Consider the following 24,661-nt stretch of genomic DNA (forward strand, 5'->3'; position numbering starts at 1 on the left):
AGAAGTTCTCCATAATTACAAGATAACATGACAAAGCACAATAGCGCAAAACATATGAAGTGTTAAAGTGTTGAATGAGATAAAGCAACGAATAAGTAATCTTCTCTTAAATTTTAAATTCTGAAGTGAAAAACACTGACAGCCCTAGCCTCACACACACACATGCACACTTGCGTGCGCACACACGCACATTCCTTTATGACACCCACAGACTCTCAGTCTCCCGATACATGAAGGTGTAGAGGGAGAAACTGAGAAGGATGGCTTGGCTCACAAAGCCTGCAGTGCCCGTCTCTGAAACCATCTCCTGCCCTTCTAAGCATCATTGGTAAGATTCATCTCACACAAAGAAAATGAGTAAGTCAGGTTCGATTCTATTGGTGGCTTCTAAGCTATGTTATACATTTTATTTTTTAAAATCTCTTTCGTGCCTCTGTATTATTCCCTGGTAGATTTAAGACTCTTCTGGTTCCTGAATGTTTCCATATTTTATGAGCATGCCTGAAACTAATCTAAAGTGTCACTTCTTTACTGTCCTTCCTTTAGCCAAGAACGAGTGAAATAAAACAACAGGAAAAATTCTAGTTCTATATCACACCCGTGCAAGGCCACTGAGGTCAGCACTTTGGCTTCCTTCATCTGTGAAGAGCCCGCATTAGCAGCCTATCAGATGGGCTCTGATCATGGAAGTACCTTCACCCTCTTCAAAAGGGGGAGACACTAGGTGCCTGGCACTCTGCAAGAGAACTTGTATATTTAAGGCTATCGAGAACCATATGAGGTGCAGTATTGCTCCCATTCCACTTACAGAAATGGAAATAGAGAAAGTAAGAACTATGCCCATAGTGATCTGTGACCCAAACGTTAGCCTGACAGACCTGAAAGCCCATATCCTTTCTCTTACCCTTTCTTTTAAGCTACTTGAAGAATCAATTATAAAATTTCCCTTTTGTAATTCAGTACTATTTGGATGCTGGCTTGTGCATCCAGCAGGGCTTCCTCATGCTGGGAAGTCTTTATACGGCAGGGACTAGAAAACTCTGGGGTGCTAGACTCCCAAACTAAGGGTTAAGTGAATTAACTGTAACGACTCAGACCGTCTTTTATCACAACTGTATCTAAGCCTTAATAACCCTGGAGAGGATGACTCACAGAACCAGAGGCTCTGGTTGACTTAAAGGAAAGCTGTACTGTGTATCAGGACCAGGTCTGCTTAGTGCAGACTATTCAATGAAGAATGAGAATTCTGACTCACACAAGCTAAATGACTGATACGGCCCCTTAAAAAAAAAAAAGCAATCTGGAAGCAATGCCGTTCTCTTGGACTGCACTCTTCCATGGAGCTGACACAGAGTTACTACCCTAATGTGCTGATAATGGCCAGAGTGACATCAGAATGTGAGGTCTTCAGGACAAAGACCTTGTGGTGGTTTTGGCACAGTGTATTCTATTGAGCTTTGTGTTTATGGGGAATATTAAATAACCATTTGATTGGTGATTGGGGAATAACAGACTGAGGGCTGGGGAACATAAAGGGTAGGGTTAGAGGGATTTTCCTGACGACAGAAGATAAGGAGCTGCAGGCTGTGGGAAGCTTTTCTGAGAGAGAGCAGGCTGTATGCTGAGATTCTAGGCTGGGTGTGGAGGCATGAGGCAATTAGGTCTGCAGACTAGGTGAATTAAAAAAAAACCAAAACAGTTTCAAGACATTTTAAAGGTGTGAAGAATTTGAGAAGACAGATGGAAGAGGGGCGAGGGCAAGCCAACTTGACGGGCTTGCTGGCAGGCTCGCTGAGATTTCCTGACCAGGAGAAGTGCTCAACGAAGAGTCGTGTATTTTTCCTCAACAAAGAGAACGTTGAAGAAATGCCACAAAAATTCCAGAGATACTAAAATCACCACTTATTTTATGTGGAAAAGCAAGAGTCTACCAAAAAAGAAAGTAAGGGGAAAAAAAAGCCAGATGACTTCGCAAAAACTCTGACCCAACTGAGACGGGAACAGATATGTTCAAGTTACTTCATAGTCCTGCCGACAACATTGGAACCAAGGCTTTTGTGTGATGCCGAGTGACAAATTAAATAAGCACACTCAGATTTACAGTGAAACTTTAGGCCAAAATGGAGAAGAGTGATGTGGTTTTGCATAAAGGTGGATTCAGAAGACACACAAGGGAAAAACAAGAAAGGACTCTATGTATTGATTTGGTGAAAGTATGTTATGCAACCTTGCATCTGCACTCTGGGCATTATGAGGCAACCTTGGCTCTGTGATATCTGGCTCTGTGATCTCAACAATGCAAAAATTTTGCTCTTAATGTAAAAACACTTGTCTTGGGCTGGCTGGACGAGCAGGCCTGAGAGGTCGTGGGAGGCCACAGTGCCAGACACTGGGAAAAACGTGAAGTTGTGAGTCCTCAGAGGTCCGTGCAGTAATCACCAGATGGGACTTAGGTAGGACACCAGGTTCTAAGGAGAGGGGTTGGCATGACCTTAGACTTGAGAAGGCCTGGAATCAAGCACAGGCAGCCAGAAGAGGAACCTGCCAGACGAGGTCAAAGAAGACGCCTGTGGCACGACTCTGGCCAGGCATTCAGGTGCAGGAGAGTCACTGTCTGAAGGAGGGGCCCCTGAAGCTTGGGTGAGCTCTGATTCCAGGCCAAGCAGACAGGACATCATGAGGACGGCAGCTCCCTGTCAGATCTAGCAGAGTCCCAGAGCCCCACCCTGGGCCCTGTCCTCTCCTTAATGGAGAGCACCATACCAGGCCCCAGGAGGCTGCTGTGGGCAGTGCTGGCTGGGGAAGAGGACTGGAATAATGGAGGTTCTGCTGCAGACGAGATGAACCGGAGAACTCTGAGGCGCACTAGCACTCAGGCAAGGGTGTTATGGGCCTGATGGTGAGGAACTCGGGAAGATGGGGACTGAATGGGGCCAAAAGCTTCCCGGATCAGTTGGCGAAGGTCTCTGGCTCATCATGTCCTAATGAGTCATGTCCAGTCTAAGCCATTATCAGCACCAACGAAGTACAGATGATATAATGGTGTCTATTTTATTCTTTCGGCCTAATTCTTATATTACAAGAGAGCCTCCTAACTGGTTTTCCGTTGTGGCCCACAGACAGCCTCCATGATCTCCTGCCTCCTGAAACTCAACACTTGTGTGGAATCTTCTTCCCTTGAGTAAGATGAGGTTTGTGGCTTGTGTCCAACCAATGCATTATGGCAAAAGTGAGGGGGTGTCACTTTCAAGATTTCATCATGTGACATAAGACTGTGTTGCTCACAGACTTGCTCTAAAGTCGATCATCTCCCTCTCTCTCTCTCTCTCTCTCTCTTTCTCTCTCCATGGGTAGATTTCAAGAAGATGGCTACCATGAATCTCACAGCTGCAAAAATATCAACTCTGTCAACAACCTGAGAGAGTCTGAAAGCCGTCTCTTCCCAAGTGGAACTTCCAGATGAGTCTCAGTCCTGCCTGACACCTTGGCTGCAGCCTTGGAAGGACCCAGGTGAGCTGTGCTTGAATTCCTGACCCACAGAAACTGTGAGATAATAAATGGATGTTGTTTTAAGATGCTAATTTTTTAGAAATTTGTTACACAGCATAGAACGTCAATACACTGGTATTACCCTCTGTCCCCTACAATATCTATTCTCAATGTGGCAGCCAGAGAATCCTATTCATACGTGAATTCCTTCTCTAATCAAACCCTCCAGGGGCTCCCCCAGTATAGAGAAATAACCACAGTTTACACCATGGCAGGCTACATGCCACCACTGCCTCTCTAGCCAGACTTCCTACAGCTTTCTCACAGCTCACTTTATCCTCTCTGGTCACCCTGCTTGTTCCTCAATACGCCAAGCATGCTTTCTGGGCCTTGTCTCCCAGAGTCTAGAGTACTCTTGCCTCCGATATCCACATGTCTCACTCCCTCAGCTCTTGTGCGTCTTTGCTCAAAGGTCTCTTTTCTGATGAGGCCTTCCCTGACCACTTTGTACAGACAGCAATCCTTGTTTCGCCCCCTCACTCCCCTTTCCTGCTTTCCCCTTCTCCATAGCACTCCTGCCATCTGACATGCTGTAGGTTTGACTCGCTTATCGTCCGTCTTCCTGCAGCAGGACGGAGGCTTCATATGCACAGGGACTTTGATCAGTCCTGTTCATTGCTTTATCACCAGTACACAGGGCAAGTCTGACACATAATACATGCTCAATAATTATTTGCTGAAATAAATTTCAAAAATGCCAATAAAAAATCTGCTTTGAGGTTCCATTCCCAGTCTTGTAAAATCTTCCATTTTGGCACGATGATCAACATCAAAAATTCTCAAGACTTAACTAAATCATCTGCTAGAAGAGCGAATACACAAACAATCTCAGAAAAACCAATCAGTGCTACAGAAGAAGACTAATATCCATCCAGCTCAGCGGAATCCTCCACACATCCACATTTTCTTTGTGTTTTATAGATCTGGAAGCAGAACCCTGCTACCATAAGAGCAGACTTGCCCAGGGGAGAGCTGGGAGCGGAAGGAAGTACCCAAATCAAGCTGCTTCCCATACAGCAAAGATGGTCTCAAACTAAAGCTCTGTCAACCAACTTTCCTCATGGCTGCAAAACGAGAACGTGTGTTTCTTTAAACCATTTTAAGATTAAATTTCGCCAGCACCTACTTATCATTACCTTGCAGAAACCTCTAAGGTCTTGGAACTGGAATCCTTACCAATACCCGAGCAGCAGGAGTCCAGAATGCGTCCTGTGGCCCAGCCCCCTACTGAACAGGACTTGTGGAGCAGGAAAGTGGCAGGATGCCTCTGTAGCTGCTCTGTAGCAAGCAGAAGTGCAATAACTGCTTGAAAAGACAGAGCCCCGGTGTCGTGGAAAGAGCTGTGAACCTTGGAGTCAGAAAGACCTGCTTTGTTTAAATCCCCGCTTTGCTCCTGACCTCCGACCCTGGGAAAGTTACAACTTCTCAACTTCATGTCTTTGTCTCTAAAATTGGAATATGGTTCCTGCCTCATAAAGTTGTTATAATAAATAAATGTGATAAGATGTATAAATTCCTGTGAGTGAAGGCTGACACAGGCAAGAGGAGCTTGGTCAAGGGCAGCTATTTTAATAATACAGACACATTATAAAGAACAACGTCACAAATGCATTATTGGCGCAGAACGAAAGAAAGCCCTGTAAAATAACTTCGAGCAGTGCGTTGTTGAGGTGGCAATAAAAACAGCGTGACTAGATTTGAACGAAAAAGACATAATCCTCAGTGACAGCCCAGCACTGGAAACTGAAGAACTGTCCTTACAGATATGCACTACAACCTAGGCCCTTTTTGCTACACATATGAAAGACCATTGAATAGCAGAATTTCTTTTTTTTCTGAGTTGGAGTCTCACTCTGTCGCCCAGACTGGAGTGCAGTGGCCTCTCCCGGCCACCGCAGCCTCGCCTGCTGGGCTCCGGCGATCCTTCCGCCTCAGCCTTCCGAGTAGCCGGAATGACAGGTGCGCGCTACCACGCCCGGCTGATTTTTGATTTATTGTAGAGATGAGGTCTCACCAGGTTGCCCAGGCAGGTTTCGAACCCAACACTATAAACACTGTTCGGTTTGGCGATTCATGTTTTATGTTCCCGGAGAACCAGTATTGCGCTTGGGTTTTGTCTCATTTATTTGTGGTTTTGTGTAGGCGTCCTTCTTTGTTCTGACGAAACAGAGTAGGTGGCTTCGATACTTCCTTCGAGCCCCAACCCTAGTAACAGCGTCCCCTAGAATGCCTTTATTAAGGTAATCTCCCGGAGTATACACAGATTAATTCAGTGAACTTAACCTTTCGTATTCACACCATCACACCTGTCAAGGATCTATTGCCCTGCGATTAGGCGAGGGATTTAGAAGCATGAGAGATCCAGCTTCCCAGAGCTGTGCTCTATTGCTACCATCAGGCAGAGCAGAGGAGTCCCATGGGCACTCTAGGAGCTGACCCAAACAATAACCAGACTTCTCAGCTGGGGCAAGGGCTCTCGGCTGGGTGTGGTTTCTGGAAACAGCTTCCTGGACTGCAGCCATATTTTCTCAGCGTGTGTTGCCTCAGAGAGGTTTGCTTTCTCATGGTAAGGGTGGTGGTCCTTGTGATGGGGCTGGAGATAAAGCCAAGGTGATCACATTCATCATGGTGTCGTGAAAACCACGACACCTTGCCTTGGCCCGTTTGTTCTTGTAGCCAGTGACTCTGTGGAAAGATCTGTGGTCATTTCAGAACCTCATCTGCCTTCAAAGTCTGCCACTGTGCTAACTCCACGGGAGACACAGTGGTCCGGGCCCATGCGTAGCACATTAGCAGAGAGCGCTAACGGTCTAGCAGTTCCCAGACTTCGGGATTTCAAGACAAGTAAAACTTTTCCAGTGATAAGTGTTAACAAGAAGCAATTGCAATCTACTACCGGAAAACAATAGTATTTGGCCTTGGGAGTCAAACTCTCTAGGTTAGTATCCCAACTCTGCCATGTAATCGTTGTGGGACCATGAAGAAGACACTTAACCACTCTGCATCACAGCTTGAGTCTCTTTACAATGAGGGTAATAGCTGTACTCGTCTCCTAGGTTTCTTGTGAGACCTAGGAGCTAAATTACCTGCTAAATGCAGATAAAGTGTGAAGCACAGTGCCTGGCACATGTTACTCATGACAACACGGCAGCTTGTTAATAGCATCCTTGTTGTTAGAGTTTCATAAAAGAAAGGTTATTTTAACACCAAAAACGTAGAAAGTAGCTAAAGGGCGTTCCTTCTCAAGAAAACGCCACTGGCAAAATACATACATATATAATATATATTTGTGTATAATACACATATGTATGGGAAAATGATGACTTAAAATTTCATTTTATACATGATAAATCACAACCATTTTCTTGAGACCTGTTGGACGGTTTGCAGATACATTCAACAATTATTTGAAGAGAAAGCCAAATTCAGATCAATCTTTCCGAGGCAAGTACTAGTAGTAGCCTTGTTTTACAGGCATGAAAACCACACTGATAGAGGTTAAGTAATATGCTCAGTGACTAACACTGCCTGCAAGTAGAGAAGCCAGCAATTGGACCAAGATAATTAGTCTCCACTAATTTTAAACTAAATGGTTTAAAAGAGGAGCAAATAAAGCTTGAGATGTTACACTAGATTGAGATGTCAGCAAAACATAATTGTTGGAGCTAAATCTAGTTTCTGCAAATACAATTTTATTGGAACACACCCATACTCACGTGATTACATTTTGTCTCTGGCTGCTTTCACGCTAAGGCAGAACTGAATAGTTGCAACAGTGACATATATCTCACGAAGCCTAAAATATTTACCATTTGCCCTTTCATAGAAAAGGTTTGGTTACTCTTTTGCTAGACAGAAGACAAGATTTTACTTGGAACTTTTCCCTGATGTCTCTTCTTCTTACTATATCCCTCGGAAACACCCAGAATGAACTCCCTCCAAACTGGACTCAGCAAATGCTTGCCTGACGCAATTCGGGCAAAGAAGGCACAGGCATGGCACTGAGCTATTGATGAAGGCAGCTGATTAAAAATACATTAATTTTAATTATGAAAATAATTAAATTTATTATCTGGATTTTGGAAAATGTAAAATGGGTGAGATAGAAGATAGAAAAATTATGCCAGCCAACGATATTTTAATTATACACATAAGTTGTTTTTACTTTTCACAAAAAGTGGTTTATGCCATGTGTATTGTTATTGCAGCCTCTCTAACTGTATTTTCACCAGTATGTTTCATAATATAACATATTTTCCCTCAATGTTATTTTACTGTTGATCAAGGTAATACTTCAATTAAAGTAGTTATTTATTTAAATCAAGCTAATAGTCTTACCCATAATTATTGAACACTTTTCATACGTCAGACACTCTCCTAAGTGCTGGGATAAAACAGTGAAAAACGGAGACGGCGTATCTGCCTTCAGAGAGCTTATGCTCTGGAAGGGAAGACACAGAATAAGTAATAGAAAAATAAATTGAAAATTGCAAATGTGATAAACGTTATAACAGAAGGGAAAATAGAGAAAAAGTATGCAGAGGTGCTTTATATAGCCCGTTCACAAAAGGTCTGAGGAGGTGGCATTTTAGTCGAGACCGAAAATGATAAGAAGGAACCATTTGTCAAAGGATGGAGAAGAGGATTCATGCAGAGGGAGCACCAGAGGCAAAGACTCTGAAGATTCACAACAAGATTACTCAAGGAGAAAATCAAAGATAAGTGTGGTTCAAGCTGAGTGACTAGCACGAAGAGTGTCATAAGACAGGGTCAAAGGTAGGCAAAGTGTAAACACCTAGAGTATACATTAAAGTACTACTCTGCAATAAGCAGGAATAAATTCCCAATACAGGCAATAACATGGATTCAAATCTCAAGATCATTATACAGAGTAAAAAAAAGCCAGACACAAAAGAGAAGGCACCATATGCTTCAATTTATATAACATTCTAGTACAGGCAAAACATCTATGGTGATAGAAATTCTAAGAATAGTTGTCCCATAATTAGGGGGTAGAGCAGGAATTAGCTAAGAAGGGACATGGAAATATTTGGGGGAGGGAGTGATAGAAATATTTTATACCATGAGTTTTGTCAAAACTCATCAAATTATACACTAATACCTGTGCATTTCACTGTGTGTAAATTACACTTCAGTATGAAATAAAATTTTTTTAAAAACACAGAGGATGAACACACACACTCAGGAGTGGCTGAGGCCATTTAATGCAAGGACTTTGAAATCATAGTATGAGTTTAGATTTCATTTTAAGGGCGATGGAAAGCCCCAGAAGGTTTTAAGGAGTAGAATTCCTGATTTGACTTGCAGTTTAAGATTGGTATTGCTGTTGTGTGAAGAATGTACAAGAAGACAAGCGTGGAAGCCCCCAAACCAGTTAGGGTCTATTGTAGCGGTTCAGGTAAGAAATGATGGCAACCCTCAGGCCAAGGTAGCGACTGGATCCAGTTTATAACCCAAATCAGCCTCTTAATAAGCAACATTTGTTCTACTTCCTTTTTGTACTATATCCACTATAAAACACGGCACAAAGAACATCCTCGTAGATCAATGTTTGAGCACATCTATTGTTATATTCTTGATTAAATTTTTAGAAGCAGAACTGCTAGAAGAAAGAGAATAAATATCATCAATAAATCATTAAGATGAGCATGAGTGCCTATGTTCCTAAATCTCCACTCAATCTGATCATCTTTAAAAATAATAATTATGTCTATAATAATTTGGCTGTTAAGCTGAAGAGAATAGCCTCTTGCTGTTATTAGAAATTAAAGTTTTTATTACTACAAAATTGGAATATTCTCATAATGTTCAGGCATTTGCATTTAGTTTTTGAGTCTATTTATGTTTTGAAAGGTGACTGTTCTTTAATAATTCTCAATGACAGTGATATTAATTAAAATTTTAGCTAAAAAGTAGGTCTCCATTTCTAAGCCTTGTACTTGAGTTTTATGACCTTCTTCCAATAACAAAAAGAAAAAAAGTGAATTTTACATTGTAAGTGCATCAGACATCCAGGTTCCATTCCCCCATGTGAGACTTGTTTTGGCATACCATCCTGGGTCAGCTCTTGGAGCTCCCAGTGAATTGCAATCTTCTAGCTGGGTCAGCAGCCTTCCAGCAATATCTGTGTGAACACCCTCTGCTTCCCACCTCCCGTTGCTTCACACAGTCGCAGCACTAGAGAGGTCAGATGGGAAGCTTGCATGAGATTCCAAAAGGGCGCTGCCTCAAAAGCAACCAGCAAGACTGCTCTTAGGTTGTTTGGAGTTGGAGTTTGTTTTAACGTTTGAGCCCCTTTGAGCATCATACTCCTCCAGAGAGTCATGTTTCTCAGCATTTGCTTCTCCATGGTGGGTGTCACGAGAATCTGTCAATTGAACTTGGAGCTGATTTTCTCTTGTGTTCGCCAATGGACTCCTCCCCAAGTCTCTTTCTTTTCAGTATTTATACATTCTCATTGGACAAGGCTGTCAATATAGATTAAAAGTTCACTCTTGTCTGTGTGCTAATGATATACAGATTGACAGTAAAATTCGTTGTGTCAAGGCTATTGTCTGCATTTTCTACCTGACTTTTATTAAAATAAAAATTCAGGGATGTTTAATAACTACTTCATGACAAAGAATTTCTGTTATTTTATAGAAGGCCTCCGGTATCATATTCACTTTTGCTCTCTCTCTCTCCAGTCTCCTGGTAAACCTCCCATCTTGTTCCCATTAATATTTAGTAAATGTCTTGAGTAGCCATCATCTTTAGTAGAGAAATTTAATTCCCATAGACTAATATTTCTATTGAGAAGCTTATTAGTTTTTCCCTTCAAAGGTTCTTTGTTTTTTTCAAAGTAGTTCCAGAATCTTCCTACTTTTTTCCACAACAATTTGATTTTATTAAATTGGTTAAAAATATATATTTAAGTATGAAAAATATCAAGAAAAAGACAATCTGGTTAACAAAGTATGCATAGCAATTATGTTTTTTAATGGAAGATTTATACGAAAATATACTCCTAACGATGAAAAAGTTCTCTTGCCATAATCTAAAGTTCAATAAACATAACTGGATGAGAACAGGATGGAATACCAAGAATGATGACAGATTTTGTTGCTGTCTATTTGCTATAAATAAAACTTAGGTTCTAAGCGAAAGTACTGTAATTCTGTGAGTCTCAAGTATAATTCCAGAACCCAGACTACATTCAAAGACCCTCCAGATAGTACAGACTAGTTTTTTGTAGTAGTGTAATAATACTATAGGCTTTCATGGAGTGCTCTTTGTCTTAGGGTATTTACATTCTCTTTGAGAAGTGAAAATGAAATAATGAACAAGTATCTAATCAGGCTAAATATTGTGAATAATGCCTGTCAAACTGTAGAGTATGAGAAATTTCTTTCACCCACGCCAACTCTGGCATGTTTCCCTTTCTTTTCTCTCTTCTTTCACTGGTAAACGTTGTTTGGAGGGAAAAAAATAAACTACAGAGCATGACTTAGAGTTGGTAATAACACTAATTGAATAGGTCACAACTAGCACCCTATTTAAAATAAAGCAGAATAGAAAGATAAAAACATCATGGTGTAGTTGCATGAAATAATGCTAAGTGTTATTTTGTGAAAATGTTGTATAAGTTGTGTGTTTGTACGTAAATATGTATCAAATGTACTTTTATTGTTTTTTTGACTGTGGGTTGTATCCCCAAAAGCTTGAAAAATCCTGAGTTAAGAGTTCAAGACAGATTTGTTTTAAGAACTAAAATAATAAAAATGGAGAGCCAAAGCCCAGCTTCAGTGGTCCAACCACTTCTGCAAATGTTGTGACTGGCAAAGCAAGTGAACTGCCAACTGAGCTCTCATCAGCTATACAGGAGTGATACCAGCTGCACCCAAATACAAGAAGCATGGAGAATTCCTCATGATGATGGCAGCAGGTGTCCCTGTTGGGAAACTCTTTCTCACCATGGCAGGATGAAGAGCCCGTGTCCCATCTTCGCCCCGAGAGAGCAAAGGACAGAGCATAGGAGCCAAGTGTGTAAAAGCTTTAAGAGACCACACAACCCACCCCCTCCTTTTCTATCCTAGCCAAGAAGAGGGTGTGAAAACCTCCTGGTGTCCAAAGATGACTTGAGAGCTTCTCTCTTTCTTCCTAACTCCACTCCTCCACTAGATAATCCTGCCCGACATGTGGGATTTGATGGGACTGAAGTATGTTGGCATCCTCCAAATTGTGACCTCTCCACTTTCCATAAAGCTAATCAGCATGAGGTCTTTCCCAAGTTGAAACTTGCCCGTGGTCACCAGATGATGTACAGTTGTTTGCAATATAGATAACGTTCCAATAGGGACCTCACTAAATATCCTCTAAAAACTCCTATTATCCAAGACCTCTGGCTGAACTTCAAACCTCTGCTAAGGAGTGAAAAGAGCGGTGTTGTATCTGCTAACTGCACCCCCTCCTCTCTAGCTCCACTCCAAATTGTAGAATTGTTAGGCAAATTATGCTATTTACCTTGTAAAAATTTAGACAAACGAAGGCATCAACCTTAGCCCAAAGAGTATAATTAATTAAAGATAACTGGGTTGACTGGATTTAATATTTAGCTCTTAAGTGTCTATTGAAGGGACTGGGTGACCATCTATTATTAAGTTCTTAGTAGCTTTTGGCTTTCTTTATAACAGATGTTTTCCTGTGTTGGTCAGTAGTATCCTATGGGTTATAAAATAAGGAAAGAAGTCTGGACAATGGATTGGCAAATTTCCCAAACTTAGGTCAGCCCGAAGTATATGAGAAATGGTGCTACATGGAGGGCAAATACAAAAAGAAAAAGTTTGGTTTTACAAAATCTGTTCTAATTTGGCTGGAGGCTGGCTGAACTGCAGCAGAGAGGGACAAGCAGTCAATGTGTCATTCCAGAAATCAATACCAAAGTTGTGTTTGTGCGATAGTGCCACACAGCCTCTTCAGACTTGCTGTGGACATGACTGCTAACCTAGGTGTTTTGCTACTTGTCATGGGTATTTTCCCTTGGAGTTCAATGTGATACAAACAGACTCTAATTGCAAAATTACTTTTTTTTTAATGAAAAGACTGAAAACCCATGCTGACCAATGTTTATTGCATATTAAGTGTGATTACAACAGTAATAAGACTTCCTGAAAACCAGACATACAAAAACTTACACAGCTCAGTGAAGTCATTCAGAAGGTTGCAAATATCCTATAACTCTGCTTTCTTTGTTCAGAACCTAATTGGAACTCGTTCCTTGACTATGTGTTTTTTAAACTCTCAGCACCTCCATTTCCCCATCAATGATATGGACATTGTCTTTCCCCACAGAAATCTATCAGTGGAATATGAATGCAGCATAATTGCAAAAATACTTTCTAATGATTAAGTAAAATAACATGTGTAAAGTTTCAAACATACAAACCAGCTGACAGTAGGCCCCGAAGACACAGAAGATATCATTATATATTATGCATATATGGCTCCTTTTCACTCTCTGTACTAAAACATCCTCAGAAGGAGAAAAATGAAAGTACACATATCATCATTCTGCCCACCATTCAGCTTGGTCCCTTTCTGACCATTGGCTGCACTACATCCTAGTTTGGGGAGGTCGGGGGCAGAGAATCTGCCTAATTTTTCTGCTTAAAGACCTCTTCAATATGTTACACATTTAGAATTCTTCACCACCTGGCCTCTGCCTAACTTTCCAGCCTAACCCCCATGGTGAGAATCTTGTCACTAGTGCCCCATCTCATGCCTTTTGGGATTTGAACACAATGCCCCATTGCTTGCCATGTCTGTCCTGATTCTCCATCCAACAACTGCTGTTTAACAGCACCTCTTTTCTCCACTCTGCTGGGCACAGTTATTCTCTCCCTCCGCTGTGCTCCAGAGTCGTGTCATACCTTGCCAAGACATTACAAGGACTTGTTTGCACACTTGTCCCCTGCACTAGAGTGAAGAGTAGTATCCCAGATAGAGACCATGGGAGATTTACCATGTGGTGATTAAGACCACAGACTCTGGAGCTCTGCCCTTCACTAGCTTGGGTGGATGACTGTGCCAACCACTCTGAACCTTGTCTAGAAAACAATTCTAACATTACCCGCTTCATAGGGTTACTGTGAAGATTAAACAAAATGGTGGCTATTCAGCCCTTCACAAAATCTCATGGCATACCCACTAACTGTTAGCTGTGTTGTTTTGTTAGCTTATCGAGGTTTTACGGTAGCTAGGGCCTAGAACACAGTAGACTGAATTAATACTGAGTGAGTTGTCAACTCAAGAAACATCACAGACGTCTATCTCCTTATGCTTAAGAGGTTTTTTTTTTTAAAGATATTCTATGAATTCACTCAAATAGTGCATCATAGCAGCTTGTAATTCATACAAGGAGAAATGTAATAAATTTTGGAAGAAAGATTATTCATTTTAACTGTATTCTTTTTGGAATTTGTATGTTGTTATGATTCAGCTATAATTCAGAAAAGTGCTACTTTTCTGAAAAGTTGCTCCTCTGTGAATTGTAAAATGAAAGAATTATCCATATTGACTTCACAGAAAGAGGTTTTCCCATGGGAAAATGTGACACCAAAAGTATACTACAAGAGGCAGCAATCCCATCTGTAGTGCTTGGGCTTTTTTTGCCTAAGTGTCTCCTCAATGTTTCAAAGGTTGTGGACATTGTTGGGTACCTTAATGGAAAGCTAGGTACCTGATATAACCTGTTCCTGGTCCTGGATAGCGCCTGATAACGCTGATCCAAGGTTTCTACTGATGCTTCTCACAATGCCAGAGGAGTAATAGCAAGACAGACAGGTAGAGAAAAATTCCCTGATTCTTCTATGACCTTTCATTATTCCAGGAGCTCTGTTAGAAGTATGAGAATATGGATCCACTCCTACTTTATGCTTTACTATTTTACAACGGGACTTGGCTCAGTGGAGTTTATCTTTATTATTATTATTATTAATTTGTTAAAAACAAAACTTCACTCTAAATTTAAATGAACTGTATATTTTACTTCCTTCTAAAATTGTCTTCTATCCCTGTGACTCCCATTTCACCATTTCTTTAATCTGCATCCTTGTTTCTTCACTGACAGTCGACGGTGTAACCTTTGTTTTATATATGCAGGAGGCGAAGGTTTCATTACTTTAAAGATTTGTGTTCTGTGCCTTTCCCCAGTAATATATTTCAGGGAGAAAATCTGCATTCTTTATGAGTCTGGCCCTAAAACTCTACAGATCTAAATTATTCTCAAAGTCTGGTTATGCATCAAAAGATCTCATTTTTTTCAGAATATGGTGCCTAAAATGAAAAGCTGCTAGGTTGTTCATACACTGTGCTTTGAGGAACAGCTTTTCACAGATGGAAAGGCATAAAAATGATGGGCTGTTATCTTGTAGCCTGAAACTTCACTCTCTGAACATATGAAATATTAACATTAAATCAAGCTGTACCTGGTTTCTCCCATATGAATCCTTCCAAGTTCTTGACCTCTTTGCTGTTTCATTTCAGGCAGAATTCCAGTGGCAGAGTGGGGATTGCCAGGGGGTGGTGGGGGATGGAGAGACAGCCAGGATATGTGGACCTCAGTAAAAGACAAATTGAAACTGGACAGGCCTGTTTGTGTCTTTTAGTAAATTCAAGGATGGCAGAGAACAGCAAATGATAACATTACAACATGGTCAGACAGATAGACATTCACTCAAAGTGATTTTTTTCACTCATTTTCAGCGACATCACTGAAAGCTGACAAACTACTTTGACTAATAGTCATAAGTAAAGTATTTTGAGAGAAAATGCATCTACACAAGATTCTAATTAAACGAAAAATTAGTTAAGGCATTCTTACTGCTCTAACAAACAAACTCAACCCAAATTTTCTAAGCCAAACTATGTTCTAAACCCAATTCAAAGCTGATGGTGGGGCTCACTCATTTGTCACTCATGTACAGATAAAATGCGTATCCTTGGTAAGTTGAGGATCCCTTGTGAATACTAACGATTTGGTCCTGGGGCTCCCCCGGCTTTAACACATGGCTGTCAAGGCTGCTATGCTCCTCTCTGCCGATTCTTGTGAAGAAAAGGAGGAGAGAGGATATGTAATGGGAAGTTTTTATACACCTGGCCCAGAAATGCTCCATGTCACTTCTACTCACATTCCACTGGGTAGAACTCAGTCACCTGACTGCATCCAAGTGTAGGAGAGCCTAGGAGATGTCTGGTTTTTTACAGCAAGAAGAAAAGTTTTTGCTGATCATCTAGAAGTCTTTATCATAGCTTGTATGCTTTTCATAAGAACGTCTTCAGATATTTTCTTCCAAGATAATCTGACAACCTCGCAAAACAAATGAGTCACTGGCGTAAAGAGTCCTTTCCATGAAAGCAAAACAAAGCAAAACCAAACCAAACGATGGCTCTTATTTTTAATACATCCTGAAGATGTAGTTTGTCCTTTCAGTTACTAAACTGTAATTATCTTGACATTCTGTTTAGAAGCAATATGGCACAGGGAAGCCATCTACACCTGGAAAGCCCAGAGGTAAATTCCTCAAATACTTGATCTTTACTTTTCTAATCTATATAATGAGATAACAGTAGTGTCTAGATCCACAATTGCCGTGATGTTCAGATGCGATGGCTTCTGGCGTTAAAATTAAGTTTAGCCTAAAGCTTCCTCCTTACATATTTTAAATTCAGCTTAAAAGTTTTCTCCTACATAGTAAACTGTAGCCTAGCTGGATACATAAACAGACTATATTCTTGTAACACGCAGGCGAGTAACAATTCGTGAATTGTTCTTTGTTTAGTCAAACCCTGTTAAATTTAATTTGTCTAAGGCTTTTCTTTTTAACACTAATAAAAAGACTCTATATAGTGCTTTGTCTATGGTGAAGACTCAATAAATATTAACTATCACTCTCATACTTTAGGTTACTCTCATTGGAGTTTCTTCCTTATCACTGGTCCTTGAATTATATCCCCTCATTAGGCTTCCAATTTCCAATTCTAACACAAGATTTTGAATCCTATAACTTTTCTGCCAATCACTGGGGAGCTCTGTATCTAGGATGCGGAAGTTCTAAAGTTGTGCAGAGGTTCAAGTTTGTTTGCTTTTCCCCTCACTCTATGGTCTTGGACATGCTCTCCCATTCCTGTAAGGGAACAGAACTCAGGACATATGAATTAGTACAAACCAAACAACATTACCAAGCAAACAAATCAAAGCAAACGTCCCATGATCGATCATGTATGAAAGCCCCATGCCAAGGACATGTCAAATACCTTCTCATTTAAGTCTCACAATAACTCTGAAGCTGATATTTCACTCCCATTATAAGGAAACTGAACTTCAGGGAATTTAAGTTATTTTCTAACTTCACCTAGACAACAAAGCAGCAATCAAACCTAGATCTGTCAGCCCAGACCATCATAATCTAGGAACTCTGCCTCTCATCGGCTACAATGAATCTAGTCCAAACCTTGATACCTCATTTTTTAAAATTAAGTTTTATTTTACTATAGAGATGTGGGGTACAAGTAAAGATTACCTGAACAGGAAGAGTGCAAGCAGGTGAAGTTTGGGCCTCCAACTGGCTTTCACTTCCCCGGTGTAAGACCAGTACCCTTTCTGCTGGTACACGCCCACCTCTCTCTCTCCCTCCCTGGCAATGCCCAGTGACTACGGCTCCCTCCTTTGTGCTAATATGTTCAGGTCGCACTTATGAGTGAGAATATGTGGTATTCAGTTCTTCGTTTCTATGATAGATCACTAAGTGTGATGGTTTCCGACTTCATCCAATTTTCTGCAAAGCCCGTTATTTTGTTCCTCATTATGGCTGCGTAATACTCCGTGGTGTACATGTACCAAATTTTCTTTATCCAGTCCACTTTTGATGGGCAGTAAGGTTGGGTCCATGTTTTTACTATGGTGAATAGTGTGACAATAAATACATGAGTGCAGGTGTCTTTTTTGGAGAACGATTTATGTTCCTCCAGGTATATTATGGTGAGGTATTGCTGGATTGTATTGAAGGTCAATGAAAACACCCTTATGCACATTGGAGTAGGCAACAAATTCTTGACCAAATTCCCCAAAGTGAATGCCATGAAAGCTAAGATGGACAAGTGGCGCCTTGTGGCACCTTTGGCATCAAACTGAAAAGCTTTTGCACAGCGACAAAAACCATCAAGAGACTAAAGAGATGGACCACAGAATGGGAAAAAAATATTTGTGAATTATATATCTGGCAAAGGCCTAATGTCTAGGATCTACAAGGAACTCAAATGAAGCAAAAGAAAAAAAACAAACAACCCTATTAAAAAGTGGGCAAAGGACATGAATAGATATTTTCAAAAGAAGACATACAAGCAGCCAACAGATACATGAAAAAATACTCAACCTCACTAATCATCAGAGAAATGCGAATCAAAACTACAATGAGATACCACCTAACTCCAGTAAAGAGGACCATCATTAATAAATCAAAAAACAACAGACGCTGGCGAGGAGGCAGAGAAAAAGGAACGCTTCTACACTGTTGCTGAGAGTGCAAACTAATCCAACCTCTAGGGAAAACCGTGTGGTGATTCCTAAAAGTTACTTCATCTCTGACAGAACAGCCAAAGAACCACAAGATGCAGAAAGGAATCAAGAGGAAGGAGGCAAAATTTCTGGAGCATCAGTCACAAAAACTTTCAGCGTCAGTAACAGGTAACTATCGTTCTTTCCAGTGATTCCTGAAAGGTAGCAATTACTCAGAGGTTTTTTCAGGGATACTCATCCAACTGCAGACTAGTTACATCCATTCTGGGGATAAATCACACACCTTTTGGAAACTAATGCTTTCAAGACATAATGCATAATTTAGATGAAGAATTTACTAATTGGCTCCCAGGTGGCCTATCTGCCAACAGGAAACTATTTTATTTCTTGAAACCAAATTCTGTTTATACAAGTTTTATATTTAGCTTTAAAACTGTGTGTTTTAATATCAATCTTGTACATATTCTTTGAAGTATGTTAGCAAAATAAAAACCTGACATTAGGCTGAAATCCAATCAAAATGTACCATCCATCCCCTTAGATTGATTCTTATCCAGAAGCCCCTCTCTCTTTTCCATGCTCTGTTGTATTAGTTTATCGGTGTTAAAAATCTGTTGGAAAATAAAATGTTTCCAGTGTCATTTAGGTGCACCAATAATCAATATTTTGCTCCTAAATACAAGGCTTTTGTAACTCAAGAAAGAGAATTAGTTTTTTTGAAGAAAAATATATGTGACGAATTAAATTCATATCTTTAGCTTTCCACCAGCTCGTGAACATTTTGTTGAGCATGAATTAGATGAAGACACTATAACATTTTGAGCATAAAAAGAAGAAAACGATATGTTTACCTCCTCACAGACGTAAAAGTGGAGAAGTAATATATACACTGATTATGAATCAAGAATATCTACTAAGAATAAATAACAAATGATGAATCTTTTCATAAGAAGTAATAAATCAACACATAATAAACCCTCTCATAGGATGGCAGCTTAAAGAAGTATCACAGTTAGGTTAGATTGTGAATCTCTAGAAATAAATTATTTAACTAAAATTCACAGGCCCTTGATGTGCTATTAAACAAAATAGTTAAGAAAGCAAAAGAATAATATAATAACCTTCTTTAATATTTAGAGTTCATAAAAATGGGTAAATAAAGTACCGTGAAAATATAAGAATTAATCCCATACACGCATTTGCTAAAAAGGAAGACCCCATTAATGGGAGTGATTCCCTTTCTGAGTATTGACTCTTGAAAGAATTTTGAAAAATCTCTTTGATTTCGCATAAGTGAATTAAAACTGCTGGATAATTTCGTTTCTGTGTATTTATCGTTCTTGAGTGAGAAGAGAAGACCTAGTTAATCCCTGATGCCACTGCTCTTGTATGACCTTTCAGAGAAAAGGGTGTTTTTAGGAAATGTCCCGCAAAGAAAGACTAAGGGAAATATATAACATGAATTCCAGAAAAGTGGAATCTTAAGGAAAATATTTTTGCAAGAGACTTCATTCAGTAATATTATTGTGTAGATAGTGTTGATTTCATTAGCCAATGTTGGCAAGCACTCCAAAAATACAGATTACTCTTCAGTTAAAAGAAAATATTTCACCAAATGGATGAGAGAAACCTTGGCCTATGATACACGGCAGTCAAGATATGCCTACATAAGAAAATAGCAATCAAGTAGTTGCAAAGCAGCTATACTCTTATTCTAAATTATCTGTCAAAATACAATAGCATTCATCTAAAGTCGTACAATCCTGGATGTGCTTGATCTTGTCGAAATACAATAGCACTAAACTATTGCCAGAAAGTCAGTTTGCCTTGATGCCAATGGTCTTAATTCTGTAATTAAATTTTTTTCACTCTAAATTTAGAATGATCAGAAGCAGTGTGGTGAAGAGGACAGACTCTTGGACCTGGAGTCCACAGGCCTTCAGGCCTCCTGCCTGCTGCCTCCTGCTGTCCATCATTCTGCTCCCAAGGTTCTGACAAGCTAATGACTCAGAGCTGTTGGCTGACTGCGGTAGGGTGAGTCTGGAAGATGGGTGGTCACACAAGAGAGCTCTGGAGGGAAAACCATGCTAGAGGAGGTCTTGAAAGTCTTTCGAAAAGACAGCTCGTGCATTTCTACAGTCATAAATTGTCACACCAAGCCAATGATCTCATTTTCATGATATTTGCTATTGAAAGGAATATGGGTAACAACTTGTCTTGAAATCATTTCATAATGGGGTAGTAAACAATATCAAACCGGCCCAGGACTCTGGCATTTTACGCTGCTTTTTAGCCTTAACAAAAAACAAAAAAAGAGCCCTCTTAATCCTTGCTGAACAAAAAAGAGGTGGAAGTGCAAAATCATCAAATGTATCTGAAAAAGTAAAAGTAGTTCTCCATTTTTGTCATAAAGTATAGTACAGTGTTTGCAAAGTTATTTTTATTTTGTATGTACACTATAGTGCTCAAAATTTTAATTGCCACTTCCTCAATAAAATTACTGGAAATCTTCCATCTCGCCATTAGCACTTGCAAAATAACTGTTAACAATATGTTATCCAGACACAGAAACTTTATAATTAATGTTGGAATAGTCTTCAAAGTCTAGTGACTAAAATATATCCTATAAAAATTACTGGACTTCATTCAATGCTGTTCTGCTGTTTTAAAGTTCAATAAATGTGTTGAGGGGGAGATATTTGGCAAAGTAAGTTAGGCAGTCTGGCAGTGAGACCTGGGACGCTGGAGAGTTTGGTTTCTGTTGTGTGGTAAATGTATGTTAGGTCGCCAGAGTTTCAGTGCACCCCCGAACGGCTGAAAGAGATATGACCAAATGCAACTCCCAGTGGGATTCTGAGCAGTCATTCAGGGCTATATTCCCACCTTGACAGTGGATGAGGCATTGGGGCAGGTTCCATTGAAGCAATAAAACACAACAGGCCATGCATATATCTGGGTGATTATTGCATAACTCAGATTGTGTTATAAGTCATGAGGCTGAAGGCCAAGTGTCTTAACTTCATGAGAAGTGCAATATTGGCCCTGAAACACATTGCCTGAAGTGTCTTATTGCTGTCAAGAAATGGAATTTCTACAGTACATTAAGAAAAGGAAAACACTTAGCACAGTGGATTTAAAATAAGCATGGCTATGACATCACTGACAGCTAATCAAAACTCTAATTGCAACCAGAGTTCTGAGGCTATTGTATAAAAGGTCTTAGAAAAACAGGCATGGATACAAGGAAGAACAATGCTTATGCCATGAGAGGAACCTCAGTAGCACAGGACCCTAAAGTAAGAATGGGGTGGGCTGGCAGATTTCAGACAATCTCTTCAGCAGTGAGTTGAGAACGTTGCAGCCAACTCACCTGGAGCAATTCAGCCGAGAAAAAGCAGTCCAAACACTCCTTGAATAACGTTTTGCCTGCTTCAGTTGTAACCTTCATTTTCATAGAGTTAACTATTTCTTTCAATTATTAAGAGATGAGACAGCATAAACGGGGGGGGGGGGGTGGCAGAGAGGGGAATCCAGCTCAGATGTCCTAGAAGAGACGAGAGGTTGTAATGAACTAAGATTAATTTGGGGGTTGCCTGTTGCTCGCGAACCGTGCAAGGAATTTCTAGTGACATTAAGTTAAACTTGTCCAAAAGTATTAAAGTCAGTATGTGATCATGAGGCTGCAGTTCAGATTTTACGTCTGAATGTGCCTAACACCACCACAAAGTAGAGCGTGCATTTCAAAGTCCGTTTAACAGCCTCAATCAATCTAGTCACGCCAAAGCCACAGTGAGAAGGTACTTTCAGAAGGTGCCACAGAAGGCATCGTAAATGCACCATAAATGAAAGCAAAGAGAGGACTTGTGTCAGGAGTCAGAGTATTTGGGTCTGATGATTTTCGGGGTCTCCATGGATAAGTATTTAATTTTTGTGGGCTTTCGTTTCCCTCGGGCTCACTCCCCTGGACCCCAGATACAGGTTTTGCTTTCTCAGATCCAAAATGAAGCTACACCGTGTTGTTTCCTGAAGGTTCACTGACAATGCCACAAAGAGGTAAAATAAATCACAGGACATACGTGTAATAAACACTTCCAAATAATGGAAGTAAAAGTCATATAACAACTTTACCTTTTATAGCCTGATGGATAAGTGATTACTAATGCACTCTTACTAACGGCCTTGGAGCAACACGTTATCCATGTTCTGACGGGAAAAAACAAGTAAGAGTTTGTCCTATCAAAGAGTACGCTCCAGTTCTGGAGCAAAGGCCACACAAGGAACATGCTTCTGACTTTTCAATTTATTGAACATTTTTACCTAAATCATTTGTCAGCCGTGGTTATACTCACAGGTAATAATTGTACCCTATCTGTGACAAAATATCTTGAATAATTTTATTTATAAGAATTTCTAATAATCCTTATATTAATGGGTTTCTTTGGAACAATAAAAATGCTAAATGAATAACCAAGTTTCTAAAATTGGATATAAATAGCATTTTAATTATTTAAAAATATTATACTCTTATTCTTGGGAAATAAAACAATAAACAATAAAATTTATGTCAAAATTTTATGTATCTAAATTTTAAAATTAGCTCTGTTTAGACAATGCCATGAAAGATGGTTAACATGGTTTTAGTGGTATCTGAAGTTTAATGTACATGCTGGTCTAACTCGAAATAAGCCACATTTCCTAATCCAAATTCAATTCCAAATTTAATTCATGATCCTGTAGGAGGTTTTTAATAAATAAGGTCCTTTATAATTATAACAATGTTCACATGTAATGATGGACAAAGTCAAGAAAGGTAATGAACACAAGAACTAGATTTCAATATCTATTCAATTAATGACATAGGATGTGAAATATTGTCATAATCTCTAAGTTCATCAATGAATAAGCGTATTTCACTAATACTACTAAGAATGTCGTGTCTCATAATAATGAAGTATTATGAGGGGGACCCAAAAAAACCCTGAAATTTATTTATAAAAAATTGTGTACGTACAGTTACATATTTAAATATAAGTCCCTTTCAAAGGACTCTCCACTTGATGCAATACACCTAGCAAGATGCTTTTCCCACTGCTCAGAACAGTTTTTGAATTTGGCAGCTTTGATGCCTTTCAGTGCTTCTGCCATTTTTTTGCTTCACCTCTTCCTCGCTGGCAAAACATTTCCTTTTGAGGGCTTTTTCATCTGGGAAACGACAATCAAAAAAAGTTGCTCAGAGTGAGATCAGGCGGATAGGGAGGGCGGGCCATGTCGTTTTTGGTCAAAAACTGCCGAACACTCAGAGCGACGCAGGCAGGTGTGCTTGCAAACCACCCACCATGAAATGGGCGAACACCCTGAAAGAATCTCCAAACAAATTCACTGAAGCCAAACGCAGCCCTCATAACAACCCTAGCTGGTCCACTGAGGCTGATGGGTTCCTAGAACACTTGCCTAGTGGAGGAAGCCTGGACTCCAAGAGGCCCGCTCTCCCAAAAAAATTTCATTTTTTGAGGGTCCCACTCGTCCACGCACTAGGATCCAGTGACCAGCTAGTATCACATTAGACAGAGACATAAGCAATTATGTGTATGCTCTTTTATTGTTCATCAATGCAACGATTAAGTGCAAAGCTGCATTCACAGGCATGCTTCTCATACTTCAGAAACAGTGTAAACATAATTTCATCCTTGAAATGACCTGCCTAGGATCATACCATGGGCCAATTCCCAATTACCTGAGCCAGCGAATGACCTGAATAAGTTAAGGCAGTCAATAAACCCAGCTCTCTTATTTGAGACGATGCTTGTAGCATACTTGTTAGACGTGCTGCTGGGGTGTAGATGACATTTGGGTACAGGGCGCAAAATGCACATATTCTGCTCGGACAGTCATCCCTCCTCAGATTCCTGCTGCCCCTCCCACACCCCAATAGCCAAAAGGAAAGCAAAGTGCAAAGTGCTAGCTGGTTTTTTTAAATTGACTTACTGTTGCCCAATCGACTCTAGTTTAGACTCTTTATTCAACCCAATCTGAACAAATAAATGGAGCCTCTTTTTATCCCCAAACACTATTTCATATTAGGCATCTGCCATCTTCTGGCTAGTCAGATGGCACCGAAATTAAAGCCACGACCAACAAGGGCAGATATGTTTGGAGAGGGAAGGGGACAGTACCTGGCCCGCTTGCTGCACCAGTAGCAAGATGCAGGGGTACAGCAAAGAGTCCATGAGTGATGGTGGTTATGAACACAGTGATCCTGATCACCAAGCAGTCATCCCAGATTTGGAACAATCCTTGCTTGGGGAAGACCTCAAGTAGTTAGAGTGACACAATAACAAATTGAACAGTGTCCTCTGAAAAATGCACGTCCACCCAGAACCCGTGAATGTGACTATACTTGGAAAAGGATCTATGCAGAGATCATCAAGTTAAGCTGAGGTCATACTGGATTAGGGTAGGCTCTATACCCTTCCTGGATTAAGAAGAGGCTGAGCAGAGAGGGGTTGGAAAAGCAGGAACATTCTTTCTCTCTGCTTT

This window comes from Carlito syrichta, unplaced genomic scaffold (genome assembly GCF_000164805.1).
Source record: "Carlito syrichta isolate Samal-C Ts95f unplaced genomic scaffold, Tarsius_syrichta-2.0.1 Scaffold289234, whole genome shotgun sequence".
Lineage (NCBI taxonomy): Eukaryota > Metazoa > Chordata > Mammalia > Primates > Tarsiidae > Carlito > Carlito syrichta.